Source organism: Pseudophryne corroboree (assembly GCF_028390025.1).
Source record: "Pseudophryne corroboree isolate aPseCor3 chromosome 8 unlocalized genomic scaffold, aPseCor3.hap2 SUPER_8_unloc_3, whole genome shotgun sequence".
Taxonomy (NCBI): domain Eukaryota; kingdom Metazoa; phylum Chordata; class Amphibia; order Anura; family Myobatrachidae; genus Pseudophryne; species Pseudophryne corroboree.
The window spans coordinates 247,492-258,184 of NW_026967621.1; positions in this window are offsets into that span (position 1 = coordinate 247,492).

Genomic DNA, 10,693 nt, shown 5'->3' on the forward strand with positions numbered 1-10,693 from the left:
TTATCTCAGTGTGTGTGGCCATCGGTGATGATTAATTATCTCAGTGTGTGTGACCATAGGTGATGACATATTATCTCTGTGTGTGTGTGACCATCGGTGATGATATATTATCTCAGTATGTGTGATAACTGGTGATGATATAGTATCTTGGCATGTGTGGCCATCGGTGATGATATATTATCTCAGTGTGTGTGGCCATCGGTGATGATTAATTATCTCAGTGTGTGTGACCATAGGTGATGATATATTATCTCATTATGTGTGACCATCGGTGACGATATATTATCTCAGTATGTGTGGCCATCGGTGATAAAGTATTATCTCAGAATGTGTGACAATCGGTGATGATATATTATCTCTGTATGTGTGGGCATCAGTGATGATATGCTATCTCCATGTGTGTGGCCATCGGGGATGATATATTATCTCAGTGTGTGTGGCCATCGGGGATGATATATTATCTCAGTGTGTGTGGCTATTGGTGATGATATATTATCTCAGTGTGTGTGGCGATAGGTGATGATATATTATCTCAGTATGTGTGACCATCGGTGATGATTAATTATCTCAGTGTGTGTGACCATTGGTGATGATATATTATCTCAGTGTGTGTGACCATTGGTGATGATATATTATCTCAGTGTGTTTGGCCATCGGTGATGATATATTACCTCAGTATGTGTGGCCATCGGTGATGATATATTATCTCAGTATGTGTGGCCATCGGTTATAATGTATTATCTCAGTATGTGTGACAATCGGTGATGATATATTATCTCAGTATGTGTGGGCATCAGTGATGATATACTATCTCCATGTGTGTGGCCATCGGGGATGATATATTATCTCAGTGTGTGTGTCCATCGGGGATGATATATTATCTCAGTGTGTGTGGCTATCGGTGATGATATATTATCTCAGTGTGTGTAGCGATAGGTGATGATATATTATCTCAGTATGTGTGACCATCGGTGATGATATATTATCTCAGTGTGCGTGGCCATCGGTGATGATATATTATCTCAGTGTGTGTGACCATTGGTGATGATATATTATCTCAGTGTGTTTGGCCATCGGTGATGATATATTACCTCAGTATGTGTGGCCATCGGTGATGATATATTATCTCAGTGTGTATGGCCATCGGTGATGATATATTATCTCAGTATGTGTGATAACTGGTGATGATATAGTATCTTGGCATGTGTGGCCATCGGTGATGATATATTATCTCAGTATGTGTGGCCATCGGTTATAATGTATTATCTCAGTATGTGTGACTATCGGTGATGATATATTATCTTAGTATGTGTGGGCATCAGTGATGATATACTATCTCCATGTGTGTGGCCATCGGGGATGATATATTATCTCAGTGTGTGTGTCCATCGGGGATGATATATTATCTCAGTGTGTGTGGCTATCGGTGATGATATATTATCTCAGTGTGTGTAGCGATAGGTGATGATATATTATCTCAGTGTGTGTGTCCATCGGGGATGATATATTATCTCAGTGTGTGTGGCTATCGGTGATGATATATTATCTCAGTGTGTGTAGCGATAGGTGATGATATATTATCTCAGTATGTGTGACCATCGGTGATGATATATTATCTCAGTGTGCGTGGCCATCGGTGATGATATATTATCTCAGTGTGTGTGACCATTGGTGATGATATATTATCTCAGTGTGTTTGGCCATCGGTGATGATATATTACCTCAGTATGTGTGGCCATCGGTGATGATATATTATCTCAGTGTGTGTGGCTATCGGTGATGATATATTATCTCAGTGTGTGTAGCGATAGGTGATGATATATTATCTCAGTATGTGTGACCATCGGTGATGATATATTATCTCAGTGTGCGTGGCCATCGGTGATGATATATTATCTCAGTGTGTGTGACCATTGGTGATGATATATTATCTCAGTGTGTGTAGCGATAGGTGATGATATATTATCTCAGTATGTGTGACCATCGGTGATGATATATTATCTCAGTGTGCGTGGCCATCGGTGATGATATATTATCTCAGTGTGTGTGGCCATCTGTGATGATTTATTATCTAAGTGTGTGTGGCCATCGGTGATGATTAATTATCTCAGTGTGTGTGGCCATCGGTGATGATATATTATCTCAGTGTGTGTGGCCATCGGTGATGATTAATTAACTCAGTGTGTGTGACCATCGGTGATGACATATTTTCTCAGTATATGTGACCATCGGTGATGATATATTATCTCAGTGTGTGTGGCCATCGGTGATGATTAATTATCTCAGTGTGTGTGACCATAGGTGATGACATATTATCTCAGTATGTGTGACCATCGGTGATGATGTATTATCTCAGTATGTGTGGCCATCGGTGATAATGTATTATCTCAGTATGTGTGACAATCGGTGATGATATATTATCTCAGTATGTGTGGGCATCAGTGATGATATACTATATCCATGTGTGTGGCCATTGGGGAAGATATATTATCTCAGTGTGTGTGGCCATCGGTGATGCTATATTGTCTCAGTGTGTGTGGCTATCGGTGATGATATATTATCTCAGTGTGTGTGGCGATAGGTGATGATATATTATCTCAGTTTGTGTGACCATTGGTGATGATATATTATCTCAGTGTGTTTGGCCATCGGTGATGATATATTATCTCAGTATGTGTGGCCATCGGTGATGATATATTATCTCAGTATGTATGGCCATCGGTGATGATATATTATCTCAGTATGTGTGATAACTGGTGATGATATAGTATCTTGGCATGTGTGGCCATCGGTGATGATTTATTATCTCAGTGTGTGTGGCCATCGGTGATGATTATTTATCTAAGTGTGTGTGGCCACCGGTGATGATATATTATCTCAGTGTGTGTGGCCATCGGTGATGACATATTTTCTCAGTATATGTGACCATCGGTGATGATATATTATCTCAGTATGTGTGGCCATCGGTGATAATGTATTATCTCAGTATGTGTGTCAATCTGTTATATATTATCTCAGTATGTGTGACCATCGGTGATGATATATTATCTCAGTGTGTGTGTGACCATCGGTGATGATATATTATCTCAGTATGTGTGGCAATTGGTGATGATATATTATCTCAGCATGTGTGTCCATCGGTGATGATATTTTATCTCAGTATGTGTGGCCATCGGGGATGATTTACTATCTCAATGTGTATGGCCATATGGGATGATATATTCTCTCAGTGTGTGTGGCCATCGGTGATGCTATATTATCTCAGTGTGTGTGGCCATCGGTGATGATATATTATCTCAGTATGTGTGGCCATCGGTGATGATATATTATCTCAGTATGTGCGGCCATCGGTGATGATATATTATCTCAGTATGTATGGCCATCGGTGATGATATATTATCTCAGTATGTGTGATAACTGGTGATGATATAGTATCTTGGCATGTGTGGCCATCGGTTATGATATATTATCTCAGTATGTGTGGCCATCGGTGATGATATATTATCTCAGTATGTGTGGCCATCAGTGATGATATATTATCTCAGTATGTATGGCCATCGGTGATGATATATTATCTCAGTGTGTGTGACCATAGGTGATGACATATTATCTCAGTATGTGTGGCCATCGGTTATAATGTATTATCTCAGTATGTGTACCAATCGGTGATATATTATCTCAGTATGTGTGTCCATCGGTGATGATATATTATCTCAGTATGTGTGGCCATCGGTGACGATATATTATCTCAGTATGTGTGGCCATCGGTGATAAAGTATTATCTCAGTATGTGTGACAATCGGTGATGATATATTATCTCAGTATGCGTGACAATCGTTGATGATATATTATCTCAGTATGTGTGACCATCGGTGATGATATATTATCTCAGGATGTGTGTCCATCAGTGATGATATATTATCTCAGTATGTGTGGGCATCGGGGATGATATACTATCTCAATGTGTGTGGCCATCGGGGATGATATATTATCTCAGTGTGTGTGGCCATCGGTGATGCTATATTATCTCAGTGTGTGTGGCCATCGGTGATGATATATTATCTCAGTGTGTGTGGCCATCGGTGTTGATATATTATCTCAGTATGTGTCACCTTTGGTGATGATATATTATCTCAGTGTGTGTGGCCATCCGTGATATTATATTATCTCAGTGTGTGTGACCATCGGTGATGCTATATTATCTCAGTGTGTTTGGCCATCGGTGATGATATATTATCTCAGTATGTGTGGCCATCGGCGATGATATATTATATCAGTATGTGTGGCCATCGGTGATGATATATTATTTCAGTATGTGTGACCATCGGCGATGATATATTATCTCAGTGTCTGTGGCCATCGGTGATGATATTTTATCTCAGTGTGTGTGGCCATCGGTGATGATATATTATCTCAGTGTGTGTGGCCATCGGTGATGCTATATTATCTCAGTGTGTGTGGCCATCGTTGATGATATATTATCTCAGTGTGTGTGGCCATCGTTGATGATATATTATCTCAGTGTGTGTGGCCATCGGTGATGATATATTATGTTAGTATGTGTGGCCATCGGTGATGATATATTATGTCAGTATGTGTAGCCATCGGTGATTATATATTATCTCAGTATGTGTGACCATCGGTGATGATATATTATCTCAGTATGTGTGGCCATCGGTGATGATATATTATCTCAGTATGTATGGCCAGCGGTGATGATATATTATCTCAGTATGTGTGATAACTGGTGATGATATAGTATCTTGGCATGTGTGGCCATCGATGATGATATATTATCTCAGTGTGTGTGGCCATCGGTGATGATTAATTATCTCAGTGTGTGTGGCCATCGGTGATGATATATTATCTCGGTGTGTGTGACCATCGGTGATGATATATTATCTCAGTATGTGTGGCCATCGGTGATGATATATTATCTCAGTATGTGTCGCCATCGGTGATGATATATTATCTCAGTATGTATGGCCATCGGTGATGATATATTATCTCAGTATGTGTGATAACTGGTGATGATATAGTATCTTGGCATGTGTGGCCATCAGTGATGATATATTATCTCAGTGTGTGGCCATCGGTGATGATTAATTATCTCAGTGTGTGTGACCATAGGTGATGACATATTATCTCAGTATGTGTGGCCATCGGTGATAATGTATTATCTCAGTATGTGTGACAATCGGTGATGATATATTATCTCAGTATGTGTGGGCATCAGTGATGATATACTATCTCCATGTGTTTGACCATCGGTGATGATATATTATCTCAGTGTGTGTGGCCATCGGGGATGATATATTATCTCAGTGTGTGTGGCTATCGGTGATGATATATTATCTCAGTGTGTGTGGCGATAGGTGATGATATATTATCTCAGTATGTGTGACCATCGGTGATGATATATTATCTCAGTGTGTGTGACTATCGGTAATTACATATTTTCTCAGTATATGTGACCATCGGTGATGATATATTATCTCAGTATGTGTGGCCATCGGTGATAATGTATTATCTCAGTATGTGTGACAATCTGTGATATATTATCTCAGTATGTGTGACCATCGGTGATGATATATTATCTCAGTGTGTGTGACCATCGGTGATGATATATTATCTCAGTATGTGTGGCTATCGGTGATGATATATTATCTCAGCATGTGTGTCCATCGGTGATGATATATTATCTCAGTATGTGTGGGCATCGGGGATGATATACTTTCTCAATGTGTGTGGCCATCGGGGATGATATATTATCTCAGTGTGTGTGGCCATCGGTGATGCTATATTATCTCAGTGTGTGTGGCCATCGGTGATGATATATTATCTAAGTATGTGTGACCATCGGTGATGATATATTATTATCTCAGTATGTGCGGCCATCGGTGATGATATATTATCTCAGTATGTATGGCCATCGGTGATGATATATTATCTCAGTATGTGTGATAACTGGTGATGATATAGTATCTTGGCATGTGTGGCCATCGGTGATGATTAATTATCTCAGTGTGTGTGACTATCGGTGATGACATATTTTCTCAGTATATGTGACCATCGGTGATGACATATTATCTCAGTATGTGTGGCCATCGGTGATAATGTATTATCTCAGTATGTGTGACAATCGGTGATGATATATTATCTCAGTATGTGTGACCATCGGTGATGATATATTATCTCAGTGTGTGTGGCCATTGGTGATGATATATTATCTCAGTATGTGTGTCCATCGGTGATGATATACTATCTCAATGTGTGTGGCCATCGGGGATGATATATTATCTCATTGTGTGTGGCCATCGGGGATGATATATTATCTCAGTGTGTGTGGCCATCGGTGATGATATATTATGTCAGTATGTGTGGCCATCGGTGATGATATATTATGTCAGTATGTGTGGCCATCGGTGATGATATATTATGTCAGTATGTGTGGCCATCGCTGTTGATATATTATCTCAGTATGTGTGACCATCGCTGATGATATATTATCTCAGTGTGTGTGGCCATTGGTGATGATATATTATCTCAGTGTGTGTGGCCATCAGTGATGCTATAATATCTCAGTATGTGCGGCCATCGGTGATGATATATTATGTCAGTATGTGTGGCCATCGGTGATGATATATTATGTCAGTATGTGTAGCCATCGGTGATGATATATTATCTCAGTATGTGTGACCATCGGTGATGATATATTATCTCAGTATGTGTGATAACTGGTGATGATATAGTATCTTGGCATGTCTGGCCATCGGTGATGACATATTATCTCAGTGTGTGTGGCCTTCGGTGATGATATATTATCTAGGTGTGTGTGACTATCGGTGATGACATATTATCTCAGTATGTTTGACCATCGGTGATGATATATTATCTCAGTATGTGTGGCCATCTGTAATAATGTATTATCTCAGTATGTGTGACAATCGGTGATGATATATTATGTCAGTATGTGAGGCCATCGGTGATGATATATTAACTCAGTGTGTGTGACCATCGGTGATGACATATTATCTCAGTATGTGTGACCATCGGTGATGATATATTTTCTCAGTATGTGCGGCCATCGGTGATGATATAATATCTCAGTGTGTGTGACCATCGGTGATGACATATTATCTCAGTATGTGCGACCATCGGTGATGATATATTATCTCAGTGTGTGTGGCCATCGGTGATGATATATTATCTCAGTATGTGTGACCATCGGTGATTATATATTATCTCAGTGTGTGTGACCATCGGTGATGATATATTATCTCAGTGTGTGAGGCCATCAGTGATGATATATTATCTCACTGTGTGTGGCCATCGTTGATGATATATTATCTCAGTGTGTGTGGCCATCGGTGATGATATATTATGTCAGCATGTTTTGCCATCGGTGATGATATATTATGTCAGTATGTGTAGCCGTTGGTGATGATATATTAGCTCAGTATATGTGACCATCGGTGATGATATATTATCTCAGTGTGTGTGGCCATCGGTGATGATTAATTATCTCAGTATGTGTGGCCATCGGTGATGACATATTATCTCAGTATGTATGGCCATCGATGATGATATATTATCTCAGAATGTGTGATAACTGGTGATGATATAGTATCTTGGCATGTGTGGCCATCGGTGATGATATATTATCTCAGTGTGTGTGGCCATCGGTGATGATTATTATCTAAGTGTGTGTGGCCATCGGTGATGACATATTATCTCAGTATGTGTGACCATCGGTGATGATATATTATCTCAGTATGTGTGGCCATCGGTGATAATGTATTATCTCAGTATGTGTGACAATCGTGATGATATATTATGTCAGTATGTGTGGCCATCGGTGATGATATATTATCTCAGTGTGTGTGGCCATCGGTGATGATATATTATATCAGTATGTGTGGCCATCGGTGATGATATATTATCTCAGTATGTGTGATAACTGGTGATGATATAGTATCTTGGCATGTGTGGCCATCGGTGATGATTTATTATCTCAGTGTGTGTGGCCATCGGTGATGATTAATTATCTCAGTGTGTGTGGCCATCGGTGATGATATATTATCTCAGTGTGTGTGGCCATCGGTGATGATTAATTAACTCGGTGTGTGTGACCATCGGTGATGACATATTTTCTCAGTATATGTGACCATCGGTGATGATATATTTTCTCAGTATGTGTGGCCATCGGTGATAATGTATTATCTCAGTATGTGTGGCCATCGGGGATGATATATTATCTCAGTGTGTGTGGCCATCGGGGATGATATATTATCTCAGTGTGTGTGGCTATCGGGGATGATATATTATCTCAGTGTGTGTGGCGATAGGTGATGATATATTATCTCAGTATGTGTGACCATCGGTGATGATATATTATCTCAGTGTGCGTGGCCATCGGTGATGATATATTATCTCAGTGTGTGTGACCATTGGTGATGATATATTATCTCAGTGTGTTTGGCCATCGGTGATGATATATTATCTCAGTATGTGTGGCCATCGGTGATGATATATTATCTCAGTATGTATGGCCATCGGTGATGATATATTATCTCAGTATGTGTGATAACTGGTGATGATATAGTATCTTGGCATGTGTGGCCATCGGTGATGATATATTATCTCAGTGTGTGTGGCCATCGGTGATGATTAATTATCTCAGTGTGTGTGACCATAGGTGATGACATATTATCTCAGTATGTGTGACCATCGGTGATGATGTATTATCTCAGTATGTGTGGCCATCGGTGATAATGTATTATCTCAGTATGTGTGACAATCGGTGATGATATATTATCTCTGTTTGTGTGGGCATCAGTGATGATATACTATCTCCATGTGTGTGGCCATTGGGGATGATATATTATCTCTGTGTGTGTGGCCATCGGTGATGCTATATTATCTTAGTGTGTGTGGCCATCGGTGATGATATATTATCTCAGTATGTGTGGCCATCGGTGATGATATATTATCTCAGTATGTGCGGCCATCGGTGATGATATATTATCTCAGTATGTATGGCCATCGGTGATGATATATTATCTCAGTATGTGTGATAACTGGTGATGATATAGTATCTTGGCATGTGTGGCCATCGGTGATGATATATTATCTCAGTATGTGTGGCCATCGGTGATGATATATTATCTCAGTATGTGTGGCCATCGGTGATGATATATTATCTCAGTATGTATGGCCATCGGTGATGATATATTATCTCAGTATGTGTGATAACTGGTGATGATATAGTATCTTGGCATGTGTGGCCATCGGTGATGATATATTATCTCAGTGTGTGTGGCCATCGGTGATGATTAATTATCTCAGTGTGTGTGGCCATCGGTGATGATATATTATCTCAGTGTGTGTGGCCATCGGTGATGATTAATTATCTCAGTGTGTGTGACCATAGGTGATGACATATTATCTCTGTGTGTGTGTGACCATCGGTGATGATATATTATCTCAGTATGTGTGATAACTGGTGATGATATAGTATCTTGGCATGTGTGGCCATCGGTGATGATATATTATCTCAGTGTGTGTGGCCATCGGTGATGATTAATTATCTCAGTGTGTGTGACCATAGGTGATGATATATTATCTCATTATGTGTGACCATCGGTGACGATATATTATCTCAGTATGTGTGGCCATCGGTGATAAAGTATTATCTCAGAATGTGTGACAATCGGTGATGATATATTATCTCTGTATGTGTGGGCATCAGTGATGATATGCTATCTCCATGTGTGTGGCCATCGGGGATGATATATTATCTCAGTGTGTGTGTCCATCGGGGATGATATATTATCTCAGTGTGTGTGGCTATTGGTGATGATATATTATCTCAGTGTGTGTAGCGATAGGTGATGATATATTATCTCAGTATGTGTGACCATCGGTGATGATATATTATCTCAGTGTGCGTGGCCATCGGTGATGATATATTATCTCAGTGTGTGTGACCATTGGTGATGATATATTATCTCAGTGTGTTTGGCCATCGGTGATGATATATTACCTCAGTATGTGTGGCCATCGGTGATGATATATTATCTCAGTGTGTATGGCCATCGGTGATGATATATTATCTCAGTATGTGTGATAACTGGTGATGATATAGTATCTTGGCATGTGTGGCCATCGGTGATGATATATTATCTCAGTATGTGTGGCCATCGGTTATAATGTATTATCTCAGTATGTGTGACTATCGGTGATGATATATTATCTTAGTATGTGTGGGCATCAGTGATGATATACTATCTCCATGTGTGTGGCCATCGGGGATGATATATTATCTCAGTGTGTGTGTCCATCGGGGATGATATATAATCTCAGTGTGTGTGGCTATCGGTGATGATATATTATCTCAGTGTGTGTAGCGATAGGTGATGATATATTATCTCAGTGTGTGTGTCCATCGGGGATGATATATTATCTCAGTGTGTGTGGCTATCGGTGATGATATATTATCTCAGTGTGTGTAGCGATAGGTGATGATATATTATCTCAGTATGTGTGACCATCGGTGATGATATATTATCTCAGTGTGCGTGGCCATCGGTGATGATATATTATCTCAGTGTGTGTGACCATTGGTGATGATATATTATCTCAGTGTGTTTGGCCATCGGTGATGATATATTACCTCAGTATGTGTGGCCAT